The 22,292-nt window shown below is 45.1% G+C and overlaps 1 long non-coding RNA gene across 1 annotated transcript; it reads right to left on the bottom strand.

The window, feature by feature from the left end:
• Positions 1–2,999: 2,999 nt before the first annotated feature.
• LOC142471322 (uncharacterized) lies at positions 3,000–20,391 on the bottom strand. Its single transcript, XR_012789393.1, has 3 exons — positions 19,009–20,391; positions 10,170–10,379; positions 3,000–4,363 (listed from the first exon to the last, which is right to left on the bottom strand). It is a non-coding gene; the product is annotated as an uncharacterized LOC142471322 (long non-coding RNA).
• Positions 20,392–22,292: the final 1,901 nt, after the last annotated feature.

Below are 22,292 nucleotides of genomic sequence, written 5' to 3'. Positions count from 1 at the left end.
ACATTCACAGTTATGGGGAACCTTAGAGACCTCTGCATATAAATCTGAACTAAAAGTTTCTTTTCTTTTGAGGCCTGTACATCACTGTTCTTTCTTGACACAGGAGGGTGGGGGGGGGAAGGGGACAGGTGGACTGGGTGGGGGGCGGGAGTGATAGAGGGGGGGAGAGAGAGGGGGGAGGGGAGAGAGGGGGGGTGGGGGGGAGAGAGAGGGGGTGGGGGGGAGAGAGAGGGGGTGGGGGGGAGAGAGGGGGGGAGAGAGAGAGAGGGGGGAGAGGGGGGGAGGAGGAGGGGGGGAAGGAGGGGGGAGGAGAAGGGGAAGGAGGGGGGCTGGGGGGAATGGGTGAAGGAGGGGGGGTGGGGGGAATGGGGGAGGGGAGGGCACTTTTGAGTAGGACATGCTAGGATGTGGCACGTTCTAGTTGGTATCGGGGGTGGAGGGGGGGGCAAGGGCAGGAGGGGTGAAGGAGAGGGGGGAGGGGAAGGGGAAATGGAGTGGGGGAAAGGGGGGGGTGGGGGAGGTAGGGGGGAGGGGGTGGGGAAGGGAGCAGGGAGGAGGCATGTGGTTTGACTTTATTGGTGTTCTGAGATATTTGTGGATGCTACAGTTGAAAATGAATTGATTGTTACATTCACAGTTATGGGGAACCTTAGAGACCTCTGCATATAAATCTGAACCAAACATTTATTTTCTTTTGAGGCCTGTACGTCACTGTTCTATCTTGACACAGTAGGGTGGGGGGGGAAGGGGATGGGTAGCTGGGGGGGGGGGGGTGGGCTGGGGGGGTGGGGGGGTGTGATGATGAGCCATTCAAAATCTCAAAGAAATGTTGAGGCAATGTTGCGGCAATGTTGAGGCATTTACTGTGAGACTGCCCCAGAATTTAAAAGGCAAGAGTTCTAATACTCGTGGCTGCATCTGTATTAAGACCTATATTTAGTAAGTGTTGCTATGCTCTAAGGCCCGGGCCATGGTACCTTCGCCCACGCGGAGGCATGCGGAGGCTGTGGGAAAGAGGGTGCTTTCCCTGGCCATGGTCGACGGGCCATTGGGGGAATTCCCAGGGGTGTCACGAAGCTGGTTCACCATCATTGGGCGAGCCGCTCACGTGACCCACGTGCCGCGCCAAGAAATCAGTCTCAACTGTTTTCTTGCACAACGCGCGCCCCTTCCTGCCTCTGCCCACATGTGCCTGCACGGTCTATGGGCATGATAACTGCCTTAAGGCAATCTGTTTGTGCCCCGTGCGGATGTCTCCGTGCGGCCTCCCACACCATGGACTCAGCCTAAGACATAAGTATCTGTCGTCTAAATTTAGCATAGGTTGAACTTGATGGACATATGCCTTTTTTCAACCTCCTCTACTATGTAACTACTATGTACCTATATAGATGTACACGAATTACAGACACAGAAATATGTACTGGATTCCTTAGGATTAGGGAAGTAGTCACTGTTGATTCACCAGTGGCCAGGAACAGAGGCGTTTATTGTCATCTTTGTGTATCTGTATTTTTGACTCCATCGGTATTGTTTGAGGAAAGAGCATGGGTCACTGATCCAGGGATAACATTCCTATTGGAAAGAGTCTCAAATACTCACAAATATAGATTCTAACGTTCTCTTTCTTCACAGGGACACTCCAGTGTGCCACAAACCATGTGGTAAGGAAGCAACCAAAATAGAAATAGTAAAAACTGTGGACAACTGAACAAAATGAGGTGCACTCAAGAAAATAATTGAATATTTATTTTCCAATGGTAAAAACAGAAGTACAACAATGCATTCCATGTTTTGTGCTGCAAGCGCTTTATTGTATCAAGGATTCTACTCACCGTTTTTGCTGTTTCTATTTTTATTGCTTAACCCTTCCTAAATTAACACACACATTCCTGACTGGCAACAGTCGCTTGGAGGTAGGTGGCCCCTCCCCCCAGAGCTCACCCCTCCCCGCCTTTTTAACTTTGGAGGTTCTAGCATTTTGCTGAATGGACAGGACTCACTGTAGTTGTTTCCCCTCATACAGAGGTAAAAGGAAGGGTTCACAGATTAGTGTTAGGACCTGCATTCATTTTGGTTATACCTTGACGTGGTATGCAGGCTTATGACGCTTTGGCCAAAGGGCTTAACAAAATAACCAAGTAAATATTATTATTATTGAAGTATTTAAACTTTATACTTATTACTTTATATGTTTTGTCAATTGAATGTAGCATTGGTAGGCTGACCATATTTCCTTGAGACAAAAACGGGACATTGGGATGGCAAAAACGGGACGCCCCTCTCCCAGCTCCCCCCGCTCTCAGCTTTCAGCTCCCCCGCTCCCTTCGTTCTCAGCTTCCCCTGCTCCCAGCTCCCCCCGCTCTCAGCTCCCCCTGCTCCCTCTGCTCCCAGCTCCCTCCGCTCCCAGCTCCCCCCACTCTCAGCTCCCCTCGCTCCCCCCACACACACATCATATACTGGGGGGGTGGGTAGTAGATGGGAGAGAGGAGCAGCCATCCCCGATAATATACTTGGGAGGGTCCGTACCCACCTCCGGCTCCCCCCGTCTCTGGCTCCTACCTGATGGCGGCAGCGGCGGGCATCGTGCCACGAGGTCTTCAGTCAGACTCGCACTCAGCAGACTCCAGAAGTTCTGGGTCACAGTAGAGCGCGTTACTGTCTGCGAAGGGAGGGCACGCGCAAGACTCGGCGGCGACAGGGAGCGAGGGAGGGAGCGAGGGGGCGCGTGTGCTAGTGCGTACATGCGTCCGCGTTACAGTTTGGAGCGCTCAGGGGAGGTAGAGGGGGGCCGAAAACGGGACAAAATAGAATTTTATATAGAAAAGACGGGACGGTCGGGAAATAGGGTAAAAACAGTACTGTCCCGTTCAAAATGGGACATATGTTCAGCCTAAGCATTGGGCACCCCCTGCCTTTTGTTTAAACCTGCTAGCCTCACTCAATTTCCCTCCCCTGCCCCCCCCCCACATCACGCCCTCCATCCTGAGAGGGGGCTACAGGGCATTTATCCATGGGAAAACATTGCTTGCATGCAAGCAAACACTTACAGCTATACACAAATACTCAATACTAGACATCCACTGAGTAAAGGGCAAAAAAGTGTTATCTAATCTGCAATAAAGATGTTTAGAAATGACTACTGGCAAATGATTCAGAGTAAAATGTGCAGATGCACTGGGGTCAAATTCGCAGAGGAAATAGTCAGTATTGTAAAACGCAATTCAAAACCCAGCCAGGTGCCTGTTGTAGTAGACAAAGATGAGTTTTCAGCTGAATGCTCAGTCTCAGGTAAATTAGCACTTATAATTGACTTTAAGAATATAGTGTGATTGCTGTCTGAATAGAGTACTAATTATAATATAGAGAAAAGCTATTATTTGACCAGGAATATGTTTTATCATCACATTCAGTAAATAAAGGGATGGTTCTCTCTCACTGCCCTTCATTTTGAAATTGCTAATGGATTAAACGTCACCAGAACTCTATGATGCTTCTCATATGAATGTAAGAAGATGTTTTTTTTTTCTCGGACAAGAATAATTTGTGGCATCATTTTCTAATACTGGAATCTAGAAGGGCAAACATCTCTTACATTAGCAGCTCTATTGAACTGTATAATTTCATTACTCTTAGAAGTTTTCAGTCTTACTGTATGACTTAACCACCTTGGGGGCTATTTACTGAAACATGACTTTAGCTTTCTCCCCTATATGAGGATGCATGCTTTTGACATAATACAACACAGTATGTGTCTTTAGTAATGTTTACAATAAACATTAACAAAAGTTGATTCCTATATAGAGGGAATTTAGATTTATGCACTATATGTAAAGTAATATAATACTCTTTGGAGGTTTTACTATGTTTATTAACCATAACATTTGTATGTATAACATTTATGTATTTTGTATGTGTCTGTGCTGACTACATCAATCAAATCCCCATCTATAAATCAGTTATTTGCAAATATACTAGGCACATGTAAACATAATGCTGGACAAAACAGTCAGGAACCTGTGACATAGCAGAGGAATATTGAGGTAGAGTCCCTCAATTACTCGTGCTAACAAGCATATAACCCACTAGTGAAAATAAATACTGCATCCGGATCACTTGTAGTATAAAAATGCTGTGTGGAGCTGTGTAGATTAACTCTTTGAGAAAGCCCATACTTGGGTGAAACGCGTTAGAGGTGCAGGGGTCTGTTCCCCTCCTCTTGGTTTTTAAATCCATGTTTAAATAAATCATTTTTCAGCCCAGTCCAGCCGTTTGCAACTCTTTCCTGCATAGTTGTGCCTGCTGATCCATTCTTCCTCCTCGGCAAGGGTGATTTTCGTTGGAACCTGTGACAATACACAAACTACACAGCTAATTATACAAAGTACCGGCATATTTTTGCCAACTTGCTTGAATTCTAGTTGCTCCGTTAACGCCAAAAGACACAATGTATTTAAAAAAAATATTTTACCAGGATGTAATACATTGAGAGTTACCGCTCGTTTTCAAGTATGTTCTGGGCACAGAGTTAGAAAAATACATTGTTACATTAAAAGAACAGGGTTATACAGTCAATCCACAGATATTTTATGGACAAATAGAGTTGGAAAATTGGATGCAATGGATAAAGGGCTTAAAACTAGCAGCGCTATACAAGAACATGCTATTATTATTGTAACAGGGGACTTATCCCTGTTCACAAATGTGCCTCTAATCCAGCAGTGTGGTGGTTAACTGCTGGTAGGCAATTAACTAACACCACCTGGCTGATTGCAGGTGGTAGAAAAAGCCTGCCTTTGAGACAGGAAGAGAGACTCCTTAGCTCACGTGTAAGCTTAACAAGGAAACAGAGCAGAGGTTCTTGAGTCTCCCAGGAGAGACTGACCAAGAGAACACATATCTCTGGAGCTGACAAATAAGACTTCTAAACCTGGATGCTGATAATCCGGAGAAAAGGCAGCAACCCTGGAAACAGATAAGACTTTATTTTCCATTGACTGTTGTCTATATATATATATCTATATGACTTGGGCAGATGAATAGCCTGGGTAGCCACCCAGTTAAAAGGGGCTGGAATAGAAGGATACATATATGCCAAAGTGGAGCAAGTTTTATTGGGCTCACTATTTCTCTGATGTTGATTTTTGCTGTGTTTAAAGCTGCAGTTCAGTCAATATCCTGCATGTGTGTTTTTTTTTAATAAATCAGTTCTGTAGTAAGAAAAAATACTTTTAGCATTTTCTGTTTTTAAAAAAACAACTTTTAAAGACCAATTTTCTTGTATTCTATTTTAACAGCCATTTACTAAGGCACTGCCCCTTCATGTCCTGTCACAAGCCCTGGCACACCCCTTTGTCAGCCCTGCCCTCCCTCTAGCACATATCAGTGCAGGATTGCTCATGAATATTCATGAGCTTCCACTGACAGACAAGCAGAATATAAACAGATCCCTTCACTAATTATGTCACCAAATTTCGATCTATCAATACATGGAGAACGAATTGACCTGCAGCTATACAGTTCTTTAGGTAATTAGAGATTGCACACATAAAACTATTGAAGTAAAAAAAAAAAAAAGACTGAACTGCAGCTTTAAAGCGACAGGCACAATAAAGCCTTGTTTTAATTTCACCTTAAAACAGTCTCCATTATGTACCTCTGCACATGTCCTCCTACATATGGTGTCAGAAATTTGGGATGAGAGGTGGCCTTTGAAGTTTAAAGGGCCGGAGATTGCCTGTGGAATTTTTTTTTGTGCTTTTGCCTACATACAGTCTTGCAAACAAACATGAGCAACAAAAACAAAGATTCACCTGCAGCAGAGATCAGAATTAAAGGGATACACACCCAGGCAGGAAACTTACACTGCACTGAAACCTACAAAACCACAGATGGACTCTTTTCCCCAATCCCAAGAGGAGAGAGAGAGACTGCGGAAGCGGGTAATCCTTATTTGCCTATCACAAAGTGTAATATGGTCATTGAAATAGGGGTTTTGCCTCCTAGCCATAGTCAGGGTTCAAGATGTGAGTCAGCCCTTAAAAAGGGATAGGTGTTTGTTGTTTTCAAAAGTTTTGCTGAAGCAGTGAATACAGATGGTGACCCACGAGCGGTACTGATTTTGCAAATAAAGACTGCCACACCGCATAGGACTACCAGCTGTGAATGGAAAATATGCAGAAAAGTGTGAAAATTGATGCGACTGTGCTGAAGCAGGGGAATTTTCAGCAAACAAATGCAGAGTGTAAAATTGCCCTACAGGGGAAAAGGGGATTGCTGAACTGTGTAAAAGGTATTCCAAAGCCAATTGCTGAGTGTTGAGTTACCCTGCCGGGAGTGAAAAAAATATTCCACTGCAAAGAATGTTTTTTTTTTCTGCAAGTAAAAGAAAAGAAAAAAAAAGTCTGCCTGTGTATCTTGGGAGAGTGAATGCCATAATGCCCAAAGATGAGACTGAAAATTACTGAACTCAAGCAGAAAACCAAATTCTGTTGCTGAAGCGGAGGGATTGTATATCGCAAGTAAATAGTTTAAAGCAAATGCCTTTGCTGACGCCAGAAAATGGGCAGCTAGCAAGCATGGTATTTAAAGAAATAGAACCCTGGGAATTTAAAATGGCCACCCAGCTGAAGTCAAATACAGACTCTGTAAAAATAGGGAAGAAAATGTGTTCCTAGTGTAAAGAACCCAACCACACGGAGCAGTGTCCCTCCAGGCCTTATTCAGACATTGAGAATGAATGCATGCACAGTAATGCTAATGTTGTAAAACTTACCAAAGGGAAGGAAAAGTCTACAAAGAGGCCTGTGAGAGCTACGACCTCTACAAGCAAAATATGCCCACCTGTAGGACTACAACTATTTGGGGTTCTAGCAAATACAGTGACAACAGCTGCAATAGCGCCTCCTGAGGCCAGGAAGAAAAATATACCTGATAGCCCCAAAATGGAGGACAAAATACAGCGTTCCTGTAATGAACCCTATCCCACGGAAGAGTGGCCCTTCCAGTCCGATGAGGAAGACATCTCTTATGGGGAACTCAAACCGAGTCACACCCACTAAACACCCCAAGAATGGTGGGGGTTCCTGAACTCGGTACGAACCAAAAAGACCGCTCCCTATGATGACGAATTTGATTGGCAGGAGAAAGAGCGGGAGCAGTAGATCACCGAATATTTCCGTCAGCTATTACATTTGCAAGAAAAGCCAGGTGGGTCCAATGAAGCTGCTGAAATATCAAATAAAGAAGGAGACCCCAGTATTCCTGAGGGGATGGAGTCATCCAAAACAAAAAGGCGGAAAAAGAAAAAGTAAAGCGGTTCTTCACTGGAAGGAACAGACACGTCCGCAGATCCTGTGGAGAAAAAGGGGGACCGAGTTGACCTGCAGCCTAGAGAAAATGGAGAATTCGTCCCGCGGATAACCAAATATCCAGAGGGCCCAAGGCAGAAGTCGTGTACCCCAAAGAAGTGTCTGTCCGGTGCCAACAGTGAGGAACCCTCAACAAACCATCCCAGGGAAGCGGAGCCGGAACCAGTGAGTGTCGATCCCTTGACCAGCCCTGAGGATGCCCTGAAAAATGCCAGGCGTGACTGTGATATACTCCGTGAACAATTGAAACAAAAGAAAGATGATTACGCGGAGCTACTGAAAAATACCTTGAAGCTACAGGAACATGTGCTCGCAATGTACTCTGCAGCCAGGACAGAATTGGACGATCTCTAGACTGAGCTAGACACTGCAAACTCTACTATTAATGCCATGGATGAAAAGCAGAGCCAATCTGATAAAATGATGGCTAGGCTGAAGCGGAAATATGAGGAGGCACTGAAGCAGATGACAGTCTTAGAGCAAGAGATGCACACTCTTCGCCTAGAGCTGAATGCCTCACAACAGGAGATCAACAGTGTCCGGACAGAGGTAGACGTATCTCAGAAGGAGGTTCATACACTCCGCAGAGCACTGGATGCCTCACATCATGAGATCAACAGCGGCCGCACAGAACTGGAAGTCTCCAGAAAGGAACTTCACAGTCTCACTGAGGAGCTGGACATTTCAAAGAAAACTATCCTACATCTTAACTTAGATTTCAAAGTCTCTCAGAAGGAGCTTCAGAACCTAAACCTGGAGATGGAAGTCTCACGCCAGGAGACAGCCTGCCTCCAAGCAGATGTGCAAAAATGGAAGGTGGACTGCAAGGAGGCACTGAATAATACAGATACTGGAAAAAGAGAAAATTTAAGATTACAAAAAGAAAATTCTGAGTTGACAGAACACGTCAAGGAAATGTTTGAAGCAGAGCACCGACTGCAGAACCAACTGCAAGGTCTGCGTATGCACCTCCAGTATGCTGAGGAAAAGCAGCAAACTCTGCAGGAAGAAAAGCTGCAGACTGCTAAAGAGGTACAAGCGCTGCAGGAACGTCTGAATACCCAGTATGTCCCCACAGAGCAGTATGAGGAGCTAAAGGCCACGCTGCATGTCACCAGAGCATCATTCGAGGCGGAGCTTTGATACCAGTTGACTCTGTATGAGAGGGAGCGTGAGAAGGCTCAGAAACTGGAGCAAGAGCTGGAGAGACAGAGAGACTGTTCCATTCCCTTGAGTCAGTACACCAAGGAGAAAACAGACGCAGCGGCAACCTTGACGATAAAAATTACAGAGCTCCAGAATATGAAGGAGACACTGATACAGACTCAGAGAAAGCAAAGTGCGGAGATAAATTCCCTGAGAAGAGACTTGCAAGACGCATTAAAACAGATTGAGACTCTGCAGACCAGTAACTTACAGATTTCTCCAATACGGAAAAAAGGTATTGGCTCTGCCCAAGCACCGGTATCCCACAGTAACTAATGCCCGTGAGGACAAGGGTACAGTGAGAGTTTGGGACTCCACGCACCTTCAAAACAAGATTACGAAGTTTGAGCCACCTAAGAAAGCACTAGCCAAACCTACAGCTGCCCAACAGGCAACAAACAGAGGTAGGAGTGCAGAATCAAAGCCAGAAGAATCCTTAGCTGAGGAAGCTGAAAAGATAGGACGTTCTCTGGAAAGGGAGGTGGAGGTGCAACTCAGTCCCAAAGAAGCTGAACTGGCGACTCTGTTGTGTGGAGGAGGTGCAGAAAGACCGCTTCAAGAGCGGAAAACTCTAAGGGCTAGTCCTAACTGCTCTACAACTGTTGCCATACAGTTTGTCTACAAAAAGAGGAGTGCCCGACGCAACGGAAATCTCATGACCGCGCACTCGGTAAAAAGACTTTACTTGGAAAAATTCCTCCTCGAGCGACTGAGGAGTGCTGATCTCAAGCACCTTCGGGAGGAGACAAAAATAAACTGGAGAAAGGGCTCCAATCCCAGCGGGACAGAAGGTTCTCTTCCTCCATCCACTCTCATTCAAGTCACAGAAAGATCTCGAATGAGAGTGGAAGGATGGGCTTTGGCCGTGGTAAGCCCGAGCTTCCCACAAACAGGGGAGGTATGTAACAGGGGACTTATCCCTGTTCACAAATGTGCCTCTAATCCAGCAGTGTGGTGGTTAACTGCTGGTAGGCAATTAACTAACACCACCTGGCTGATTGCAAGTGGTAGAAAAAGCCTGCCTTTGAGACAGGAAGAGAGACTCTTTAGCTCACGTGTGAGCTGAACAAGGAAACAGAGCAGAGGTTCTTGAGTCTCCCAGGAGAGACTGACCAAGAGAACACATATCTCTGGAGATGACAAATAAGACTTCTAAACCTGGATGCTGATAATCCGGAGAAAAGGCAGCAACCCTGGAAACAGATAAGACTTTATTTTCCATTGACTGTTGTCTATATATATATATCTATATGACTTGGGCTGATGAATAGCCTGGGTAGCCACCCAGTTAAAAGGGGCTGGAATAGAAGGATACATATATGCCAAAGTGGAGCAAGTTTTATTGGGCTCGCTATTTCTCTGATGTTGATTTTTGCTGTGTTTAAAGCGACAGGCACAATAAAGCCTTGTTTTAATTTCACCTTAAAGCAGTCTCCATTGTGTACCTCTGCACATGTCCTCCTACAATTATTATGAGTTTCAGATTGAAATAGAGCAGCTTTAACATCACCAAACATCAGTGAACGGCAGCAAACCGCTCACACCCTTTCGTTGCGCCAAAAGCTGTCTGCCTTTAGGCCAACGCAGATTTACCTTCAATGCAGCAATGAATTCAAAGTTCTTTGTCTTCTTGGCTCATTAACATTCCAGTGGGTGGGGTTGACATTCCACAAAGTACAAGCAAATGCTAACCCTTAGCATGCTGGTCCTGTGCAGAGGGGAGCAGCTCTTGTCGAGCCCCATCAGGTTGGTCACCTTTGGGGCAAGGCAGATGTACACTGGGGTGGTTGAGATTCAATGCAGCTGTGGATACAAAGTTATTTGTCTTCTTGGCTCATTAATATTCCAGTAGGTGGGGTTGACATTCCACAAAATCTCTTAAAATAAGTCACAGTTTTGTCCCCTAACCTCTTGCTGCAGCTGTGACTGGCAGCGGAGGCTGGGGGGAGCATGGGGATAGGTGCCAGAGCAGCAGAGGTAGTGCAGGCATCGTGGGCAGTCAAGCGAGGCTACAGGGTCGCTGGAGGTCCCTGTGCAGGGTGCCACCATCTTGGTATTGATCATGCATGCGCAGTGCAGTTGCGCATGCACAGATGAGTCCCCGGTGTTGTGGCCATTACACGGGGATGCACGCATGCGCAGCAAGGGGACAGGAGTAGAGGCCATGTTAGGAAAAGCCCTGCAGGGTAACTACAGTCCCCAGCAGCCACTGGGGCTGTTAGATCAGGTGTTACACAGCAACCAATCACGCAGACGGATTCTCCTGCTCACCAAGAGATACATTTGGTGCACTTAGACAGCCACGCGAGTTGGAGCCAGGACCAGGAAGGGGAAGGTATGGTCTGAGTGTCAGTGGCACTCACTCTAGGCCAGATTAACCCCTTAGGTCCCAGATAGGCCCCAATCCAGTGAGCTTGTGGTTGCTTCAGGGAAAGCCCCTTAGATAGAGACACTGCCCCTGTAGTGCCAAGTGTCAGGGACACAGCAAAGGACACCACGCGGTGCATCAGGCCTGTGGTCTGAGACCAGGCTGTCATCTTTGTAAGAGACTATCTATGGTGGGATGCTTCAGCTGGAGGCCACCCCATGCGGAGGCGGAAGGCGTCGTTGGATCAGACTGATCGTTTGGTTGTTGTTCAGCTACACCCGTGTTCTTGAGCCCAACAAGTATACCAACAAATGCACCAACTGTCCACAGGCTAGCGCTATGCCTCATACTTGGGTGGGATTGACATTGTGGGAAGGACACTAGGGCTCTGGTGCCCCTGCACCCCAAGTACGGTGGGAATACCCTGTGGGGTTATATACATCTTCAGAGTGTATGCATTGTGTTGTATTATTGTTATGCTGATTAGGTGTCCAGTAAATACTGTTATACCATAACCTGTGTGTAATTACTGGGTACATTGTCTTGGAAGGTGCTATCCCCTTGCATGTGGATCCCTTCCAGGTGGAGGCACTGTATATGTGTAAGTGTATAGGTCACCTCAGGTTCCCATCAGCAGAGAATCAGGCCTCCTCAGGTAAAGCACCACAGTAGCGTCCCTAGACACGGGGGGAAAGGGGCTACATGTTATAAGCTGTGGTGTATGGCACTCAATTTGTACAATGTCATTGCATGTTTTGAGGCCATGTTGTGGGAACAAACTCCTCTAATTTTCCTAAGTTTGTTTATTTGATGGTCATGTACTTGTTAGGCACATAAATTACGAATCATTATTGATGTGATTTGTCAAGCATCATTGATTCAAAAAAATAAGGGACTATATGATTTCAATCAGTGATTTTTTAAGCACACATTTATGTGCCTAATTATAATACTAACTCCACATTTGCTGCCAAATATTTATTTTCATCTCGTCATTCAAAAAAACATATTGTTTGTCACTACCACCCCTCTAAAGGACTTGTAAAAAATGGTGTTGATGGCACGGCTGATGTTGAGGTTTTCCTTCATTTACATGGTGTGACGAGAGGGGGTAATAAGGCTATATAATAAAGGTCAAGCCCTTTTGGTTACCCCTGCTCCATGTATAAGGGTCCCAGAGAGTTAGCTCTTGGGCCCAGTAACATTGTATTACTGCATTATACTGTTTGTAATAAAACCATTTTTTCCGTTTTCCCCTTTCCGGGCATGCCATCAAGCAGGGATTGCTAGTGTATGAGTTCCAAAGGGGGTTTTGTGGAGGAACCATTGACAGAATGTGCCTAGAAGGTTGGGGTCCAGAGTTACCGGTTCCCCAATATATGTACCCGGGAATCATGCCTGATTCTCGGATACATGTAGGCACATTGTCCCAGCAATACTTCCCTTTGAAAACGTAAGCGCAACTCACCACTAGGGTACCCTGCTTCAGCACAGCTCAAAGAGGGGAATGAGGCACAGGGATAAATATATATTCCTTTAGCTGAGGGAATACCTAGGTTAAGGGGGTACCACAGTTAGTGCCAAGGTGACCCACAAACAGTATATGGTTTGTGAGTGCCCAACCGTATATAAGGTTGGGGGGACTCTGAAAGTCCAAACTGAGTCCAAGGGAAAGTGTGTGGGGAATAAGGCAGACAGAAATAAAACAACATCATTTTTCCACTTCTGTTCCCTGTACCCCAAGACCTTCACCTAGAGTCCCGCATAGCTGTTGGGGTTCCCCGAGAATCAGAGTGTATTAAACTATATTTTAATAGGTTTCAACATTCGGAACCCATGTCCAAACAGCAGCCTGTGCAACCCATAGGCACGGTATGTCTGCTTGACATCGGAGTTCAAAGCAGCCAGAGGGTGCCCAGAGGAGCGAACAGCGTTTGGTTAGCGGGGAAAGGCGGTGTACTAGGTTCAGAGTTCAATGGCAGTCCTTCGGGGTGCCACTTGTTCTGCCGGACCTAGGAACACCTGCCCAGCAGGTGGCATTGGGATAGCTGGGGGGGAGATGTGGCAGAGTTGCGCATGTCCCTTGGCAATTTCAAATTTCCCGCTAACCAGGCTTTTCTATCCGGCTTGGCTCTGATCGGCTGCTAAAGAAAGTTCCCACACACTGATTGGCTGTCCAGACTGCTTCTATTTTATGAATGAAGCAGAGAATAATATAAGAAGCCATGAGCCAATCAGATTGGGTTCCCCTTGAGTCAGAGCCGAAAGAGCACTGGCGGGCTTTTCAAAGATGAACTTGTGCCACCTTTTCCTGTTACTTCAGCGGGAAAAAGTAGAAAACTTACTGTATAGCTGATTGTAAGGTAACAACTAAAATTCTGACTATTGGGTGAAATAAATTAACTTTAATGATGATGGAAATCTGGCAACACCCAAGAGCCACTGGGCTTCTGTAATCACGACCATGTGATGGGATGTGCCAGCGATTGATCACATTGTCACGACCACCCTCTCAGAGATGTGAATGGAAATGGAGAGGGTTCCACAGTATCAGAGTGGTTAACCCAATTGGCCACTAGAAATCGAGCTAAAATACCATGACTGTTTGCGGGACCTCATGACGTACCAGGTGCATCAAAAGGGCAGTGAAAAAGGTTACAGTTCTGCATCTACCTACCTAGACAGAAATCCTATACGTCCTTGCTCACACAAAAACAATTTTAGTAGTATTCAGAATGTTTGGCTTTATCGTATTTTATACATTTTCCAATTAATTTACATTGTTGATATAATTAGCAGAAAAAACTCTACTGCCTCATTTGTCAGTGTAGTGATTATAGCTGTTGATGTTCATGTTCATTGTAAGGCCGTGAACCCGCTGCGTCAGTCAGCGCCCGCACTGCACGCAGGCGGCGCGTTGAGAAGCAATTGACCGCTACCTGCCGTCCGTAGGGAGCGGGAGCTGGAGCGTGGTTTGAGGAGGGGGCGGTGTGGTTTGAGCGGAGGGCTGCAGTGGGGGTCTCCCGGGCTTCTAGAGGGTGCAGCGAGTCCCCACACATGCCCTCTAGTGCTCACTCTCCGAGCTGCTCCTCCCCCCCCCCCCTCGTCGGTCCATCCGTCCGTCGCCCCCCCCCCCACACACACAACACACACAACATATACACACACAGCCTGCAAAACGGCCACCGGAGGGGGATGCTGCCATGCTGTACAGAGGACAGTGCAGATCAGACCTCCCCCCGTAGCTCAAGACAGCTCCACATCTCCCCTCCTCATTGGCTGACTGCCACACCACGTGACGCGTCAGCGGGGCAAACCACCTGCAGCTTGCAGCTCCGGCGGGCTGATGCGTCACAGCACGCAGTCAGCCCTGTCGGAAGTCGGCAGCAGGGACCAGCACACTTGGGTAAAGGGCTGGTGGCACCGCCGATCGCAGCGGGGCCTCAGCCTAAGTAAACAATTGGATGACGTTGTTCTTATTTATTTATTTTAAATAGTAATTGGGACTGAGAGAGGGTAACCAGGCCATAAATAGAGGTATTATGCCCGGCGGGTTACCTCTGAACCTTGTTTCAGGTTTTAGATTGTAAGCTCTTCAACCTGTGAATTGTACCTGTATTGAATGTATTGTATGACAATAAAGAATTTTTGTGTCTTTTGCCTTTCCTGGAGTGCTAACCAGTGGAGATTCTCAAGTTATGAGTTTCAGGGTGGACTTTGCGGTAAAAGTGTTGTCAGATTGTGTCTATGTAGGTGGGGTCCAGAGTTACTGGCCACCCCAAAAATGTATCCGGGAGCCGAGTCAGATTCCCGGGTAGACACCAACCTCCGGACAAAGTCCTCCCTGGAAAGCAGTTACACGGCTCACCTCCGGGATGCCCTGCTTCAGCACAGACCAGAAAGGTAAAAGGGGGTATAGGGATACACATATCCCAGGTATAGGCAAGGGTCCCTGGTTTTGGGGGAGTCCCCCACAGTATATGCCCAAACCCCCGGACCCGATATAGGGGTTCGATGTGTCTCCAACCATGTATAAGTTTGCGAGATGAAAATGATTTGTAAGTCCAGCTTTGGTACAATAGAAGCAACTCTGAAAATGAACCTAAGCATTATTTGAAGTAACTTTTTAGTAAACTTCTTATAGGAAGGTCTAGAAGCTCTGAAAATGAACGTGTGGGTCTTTTCAGTAGATCCTAAGGGATGAGGGACTTAGAAGAATTTTGTAAGATTTTTATTAATATGGTGTATAACGGTATATATGTTTATGCCCTGTATATGAACTGGGGAATTTCCAAGTCCTTGGTTTCCGAGAGACCAAATGGCCACCAGGCTTGGTACCACTGTGTCTGGTCGGGTCCTGGACTTGAAAGTCTCAGAGATGACAAGGTGTTAGAGCGGGCAGAATACCGGAGTTACACTCAAGTATCAACATCCTGACATGAATAAGGGCTATCCAGCAACCATTTGCCCAGACCCAGACTCTGAGGAGCCTGGTCCAGTGGGGGGGTTCAATACGCTAAGCGGCAGAGGTGCCAGGTTGCTGCATGCCCCATGGCAGAATTGAAATCAGTGCCCACCCGGCTTCAGAGTACCAGCAAATCATTGATAGGCTGGTAGGAATATTCCCATGCGCTGGTTGGCTGTAGCGTTTAGTGAATGGGACTGAAACCCTATAAGAAACCTAGCAGCCAATCAGGTCATCAGATTCTAAGTGCAAGACAGCAGCAGCAGTTTTGAATGGACCAAAAGATGCTCTGCGAGAAATAGAAGCGAGCCGGCTTCAGAAATTTCAAGGCACTTTTTTTGTAAATCCCACTTTTTGGGGCCAAGAACCCCTGAAAAGGGAACGTAGTGGTCGCGGCTGGAACTACAAGCCGAAAAGAGTACCGGGATGTTTGGTACTCTCTCCCAGTCAAGGGATTTCAGCACCTCCAGAGTGAAAAGAGCGGTGGCGTCAGAAACTGCATGCCGAATTGAGTTCCAGGACGTTCCGGGCTTAGTCCCGGTCATCTAAAGGACTTGTAATGACTTTGTTTTCTGTGCTATTTCCACTAGGAACGTTTCGTTTTGGAGCCCAGACCCCCAGTAAGTGTGTTTTCTGCTGTATATTGTAATCCATTGTGTGTATGTCTGTTTCTAAGGAATAAATCGCAATTTGTTTTACTTCTTGGTTTTGCTCAGTGATATGATCCCAGTATAAAGGTGTAAATCCCTGGTCTCCCGTGACAGTAATGCCAACTGCTTGACCACTTTTGGTAAGTAACCTAGCAGATAGTGTGCTGTTTAGAGATGTGCGAATGTCTCTTAATTCAGTTCAGAAATATTTTTTAACATTTGCTTTTTTCAAACATTTTCAGCATTTTTTAATTTGCAGAAGTTAAAATTATTTTGCAACAAAATGTAGCACCCTGTGAATAATCCAAACAAACACATTTTAGTGGTATCCAAAAGGACGGCTCGGATCTGTGCCTCTTCTAATAAGAGGAACTTCAACAGCAAAAAGACAATTAATTTGAGAAACCTCAAAGAGATAAGATTCTTGACTTCTTATTCTTCTAAAATAAAAACGTTTCTGTTTGAGTATTAAATGTACTTATTGAACTGTGCCCAAGTTCAAAATTCCTCTCTGAAGTCATTGACATAATAGATTGCTTAGAACTCTCACTAGTTCATGGATTTTTTTTTGCATTTGGTATTAAAGTCTTTAATGCAGAGAAGCTTTAGTGAAATCCAGTGCCCAGCAGATGAAAAAAATTACTTTTGTACTCTCATCTACAGCAATGATATGCAGTGATAAGATGTCATATTGTAGCATAATTCAGAATATCAAAGTCTTTGCATAGTATTTAATCAAAATATATCAGAATGGCAAATGGCACAAACTCTGAAATATTTAATTAATTTTCAAAGGCTCTGCAGCTATGTGTATGCTGTTTATTTTTTCCTGGATCTGGCTTGGTATTTGGGAATAAACATGTGCGCAAAATGTTTCTTTTTTAAAATTACAGGTATTTGTGAAATTTCACATAGCTGGAATATTTACCAATTTGTAAAGTCATTTTGAGAGAATGTTGTCACTTTTCCCTAGCATTTTATGAAAATGGCAGTATATAAAGCCCATGTGACCTTGCATATTTACTTTACTTCCCTTACAATTTTTGTAAATGTTCTACTCCTACCGCCTCTCTCCTGCAGTGAGGATCGTGTAGAGAAGGCTGACTGCCTCTATGATCTACATTTGCTCCACAGTTATGGAATCCTGAGGAGTAATAACAGCTCAAAGGCACACTGAGGCAGGGGGACTAATCCAGCTCATTGCCAGAGCTGCTGCTCTCAATAGCAGAAGTTTTTTGTTCAAGTCCCATCCAGGCAGGGAGCGGGCGCTGGCGCTCATGTGTGGTGACGTCACGCGCCCTGCTCGGCCGGCAGATTTGTGGCCGGCTAGGTGTGCGTGGGGGGGGGGGGCATTCAGGGGGCATGGCTATGACATCACGGAGCTGGTTCGCCCTCATTGGGCGAACTGCTCATGTGATGTGCGAGCGGGAGACAAATTACATTTTGCTTGCTTTGACAAGCAGCTAAACACCGTGCATGTGCCGGCACTTGCTTACGCTGGCCACACACATTGCTGCAATGTGTTTCATCGCAGCAAGCGTGAGTGGTCTCACCCGCTCAGTGCAACCCTGGCCGCAGCCTTACAAGGATTCGCTTTTATTAAAGTCCCCAGTGCTACATATAGTCCTTCGAAGCAACCTTCAAACAACACATGAAGAGACCCCAGTGCACAAAAGGAACACACTGAGATATCTGGGAAATATGCTATAAGCAGTAATTTAAATATACTTTGTGTAACGGTGTTTCCCCCTCCTCGATGGGAGATTCTGCCATTACAGCGTCTGTTAAAAAAAACACAACTGTAGCGCTTAAAAGATGGAATTTCTCACTGTGTTGCACTTTTGTAAATACGATACCAATACTAGAAAGTACTGTCTCCTGCTGCCCTGAAGACTTGAAGGCTTGTTCAAAATGTCCTTCGTAATAAATGTTCCCAAATGAAGTCCTCTATGGCGCTGGAATCCTGGAATCTTCTTATCTCTCCGTCGAATATAAAGGAAAAGATATAACAATAAAATGGGCTTCAATAGGGGATAGATCCCCTGAGGAAGCAAACAGGTGTTTGAGAAATGCGTAGGGCGGAGCCACACATGCGCAACTTTGACCGGAGCCGAACGCAGTCACTAGGAAACGGAGGGGGAGAGAGGTGTGTGAAGGAGTGTGGTCTGTTGGAAGCCTTGTATTGGAGGTATTTTGTCCTTAGCCGGCTCCACTACACTGGAGAAGTGGCAGAGCCTCTGCTGGCATCACAGATTCATCAACATGGAAGCAGAGAGGGCACGCCACTGCGTGACACCTCGAGGCTGGACCATCAACACACCGACCCCCCACGACCCCCCCATACTGGGAACAGCAACTCTGCGGGACAGAGGGCAGTAAAGGGGCTGTGACGGCCTGAACGGTCACACTTCGCGATTTTAAGAGGGAATTCGTGAGTGTGATTCCAATTGTTTTTATGTTCATGTTTTGAGTAAAGATTTTGTCTATTGCAATATTGCACTACAGTATGTGTGGTATTCAATTTGTTTTATATGTGGAGTGCACGTTTTTGATCTCCACATGCAATAATACCACCTTGAAGAGTGCTACCAACTAAGAGCTAAGTTCTATCATCCTTCACTTTGTTAACAAGTAATTGACACTCTAGGGGTTACAGTCCAAGTAGGAGTGAAGGTCCCTCCAGCACATCCCCTTCTCTTGGTACATCCACTGTATGTCTGGTACCCCAGGGGTTTCACAAAATAGATATATATATATTATATCAAGTAATACATCACAATTAGGTAGTGATAGGTATTAAAAAATCTTTATACCTATTGAAGCCCTTTTAATTGTTATATCTTTTCCTGTATATTCGACGGAGAGATAAGAAGGTTCCAGGATTCCAGCGCCATAGAGGACTTCATTTGGGGAAATTTATTACAGCGTCTGTGGTGCATGCTACAGTACCTGTTGGTAAGCAGGAGGGCTGAGTCATCCGCCGATGTTTGTGGGGACACTGGACAGGTTTATGTGGTCCATACCCCACAGGGTTCTCTAGCAGCAGCAGCACCTTCATCTGCCGTAGGCTCCATATGTATGGAGGCGATCTCCTATGATAGAAACGATCAGCTCTCCCTCCAGTAAGATCCCACACCAGGCAGAAGGTATATGAAACAGGAAAGGTTTATTCTGTCAGCCCTCACAGTCACTGCAGGCTTCTGCCCAATGCAGTCTCTAGCACGGAAATCCAGCTGTAGGATGGTCCCTGGACCTGCACTATGGGTCAAGGGCCCCGGCAGCAGTCGTAGCTCTTCCCTACCCCTCTAACAGAAACAGGGGAAAGGTACACACACACTCTTCAGGGGTTGCGTATTTTTAGTGGTGTTTTCAATAGTTTATTTCATGGTGGTGTTTGCTTTTAATAGTGGCTTCTTTTTGGTAGTTAGATATTGTGTAATAGTTAACAGAGAAAATTGAGAGCAAATAACACTACTTTAACAAAATACAAACAAATAAAATATATACTATCCTTAGAAAGTGCAGCTCCTGAAACAGGACTCAATCCCAATCCAAACAGCAAACGATGAAGAACAGCAGGTGCGCAAATTTCATCAGGACATGGAAGAAAATAAAGACGCCCATAAGTGCAATATTGTCTGGTTCAACAAATACGGTATTGATGAGGACTCTATAGATTTTTCACTCACATATTAGACGTGATGATCAGGCAGTGTGGTTGTTATAAGTTACCAACTTTTCTCCAAACAGGTACTCCGTGCTTACACAGGTATTATCCCATGGGAAGGGATGGAAAATCCACATATAGAAAAGAAAAAGCAAAAATAGTATACTATTGCTTTTATTTTAAAAAACATAAAGTAATGCACTTACACAAGTGACTTTGAGCAAGACCACTGCACTGCTGAAGGACACTTTGTTGGGGACATTGAAAACGGAGGACTGCATTATCTAGCCCAGTGGATGCTGTATCGGCCGTGAAGCAGAAGCTGTTGCTGTGTAAAGTGCTGTTCGTCCAAATTGACCCAGGGTGGTCTAAATGCTCACCACAACGTCACTTGTGTAAGTGCAATACTGAGAGCAACATGGCAAAAACATGGTGAGTTCAAAACCCTGCCGATAATTTCTATCAGACTTTACTGCATAGGCCCCTTAGTGTCAAATTGTGTATAAACTTCAAAACCCCACAAAGCAAGAACCATCACCTAAAAATGAAGCTAAGGTGAAAAAGGAAAGTACCATAAAACCAGAGAATATTAAACTAAAAAGGCATTGATATCAAAATCTACATTTAATCCAGGTGGCTGCAATGTGCATATTCGATTAATTAAAAATGACTCACTCTTTAATAGTTTGTTAGTTCTATTGCCACCTCTCCAATTGGGTTAGATTTGTTTGATGCCTAAATAACTCAGATGGGTCTAAGTTATGATATTTTTTTAAATGCAGGGATACATTGTGAGATTCCAAACCGAATGTGATGTTACAGATATGTTTTAAAATCCATATCCTAAGTGGCCAAAAGGCACACAAGGACATGCACAATGTAATCACTCCTGCAATTAATAAAATTAAAAATCTTTACATATTCTTCTATGACAGAGGATAAAAAATATAATTATTGGTGCCTGAATTGACAGGCTTTGCATTTTTCACATTTACAAAATCCATTCAGTTTGGTTCTTATCCAACCATTATTCTCTGTGTTTTCCTTTTTCTTAGTGCACTAAGTGCTAATTTGTTCTATAAATTCTTAGATTTTGTAAAAACCATTGGTGGTTTGTTCGGAAAAAAATATTTTAAAATCTCATCCTGTTTTAAAACATGCCAGTGTCTCCTCACTATGCTATCGATTTTATTCGAGTCATAAATGTGGTGTCATAAAGGGGATAAAATGTACCAGTGGTTTGTCATCTTTCTTATGTTTTAAGATCATACTGTAGCTGTATCTCATTTGGCTGCTTTTTCTTTTGCTGAAGAAATTACAGTATTGCAGATGTATTCTATCTCTCTTAAAAACAGGTATCAACAGTTAATACTTGTTTTTTATATATATTGTGACAAACGGCTTACTCCGGGGCTCCGCCGTCTGTCCGGGACTGTTAGAACACGGTCTTTTAGGGTAGGTTAAATGACGAGGCGTAACGTGCTGTTTATTAAACAGGCTATGCCTGGTTTATTCAGTCCCAGGCACTGAGACTGCCACACGGAATTCAAAATAATACATAAGCAAACCAAACCCTGCTCGCCTGAGCAATAACTTAACTTAAGGTTTTCCCTGACTGGGGTTGGACTGGCTTTTCCAGTTCCAACAACAAAATAAGGAACTTTGCAGTTTTAGACAAAAGGAACAGAATGATTTAACCTGTTTGGTGAGAGGCGTTTCCCCTCTCTGCTTCCAGCAGCCTTCCTGCCTCCAGGCTCTTGGGGAGAGGAACCAGGAAATCAGCCTTAAATACCTGATCTCTAACTAGCAGGACAGGTGACAGAAATCAGGCAGCAGACAAACTCTGGTCTGGATCCCTTACCCCTCAGTTCCTGCACTTGCCAAACTGTGGGATGGAGTGCATGCATTCTGAGGCTGCACTTTCCAGCCTAAACAGGATAGAAACTGTTCAGTATCCTGGGAGCCCTATATATGGAATTTATCACCATACCCTGGTTTCTGTCACAATATCCATATTAGAACAGTTCCTTGTACAGTGTAACGCGTGCTCACCACAACCAGGACTAAGATTGCAGGGCTGAGGTGGGGATACAGATAACCGCCAACCTTCAACCACAAGACCAGGTCCGGATTGCAGTCAGGATCGTGAAGCCGGGTCAGGGTAGGAGAGTGTGGGTAGGTCGAGGTACTTGCCGTAGTCAGGGGTTGGAGAGAGAAGAGTAGTCATAATCTGTAGCTGTGGTCAAGGAGAGAGCAGGAGCAATTCATTTATATCAGCTTATACCTGGTCCCTTATATTTTTGATCTATATTTGTGATCTTACTTATACATTTCATGTGATTCTATACAGATTTTTTCTGCCTTTTGTGATTTTGGAGCATCAGTTACGGGATCTATTACCACTTTTTATATACTTGTACAGATGTAGTCAGATATATGTTGAGTATTTTGTCAAGAAACCATAGTTGTTCATCAGGAAGCCGTAGTTGAAAACTGCCTGACAACTGCCTGACAACTGCCTGCTCGCAGTTTCGCCGCAGCCAGACTAATTGCCCATCAGGATTAA

The sequence above is a fragment of the Ascaphus truei genome, chromosome 1 (genome assembly GCF_040206685.1).
Source record: "Ascaphus truei isolate aAscTru1 chromosome 1, aAscTru1.hap1, whole genome shotgun sequence".
NCBI lineage: Eukaryota > Metazoa > Chordata > Amphibia > Anura > Ascaphidae > Ascaphus > Ascaphus truei.
This window is presented reverse-complemented; position numbering and strand designations above follow the sequence as displayed.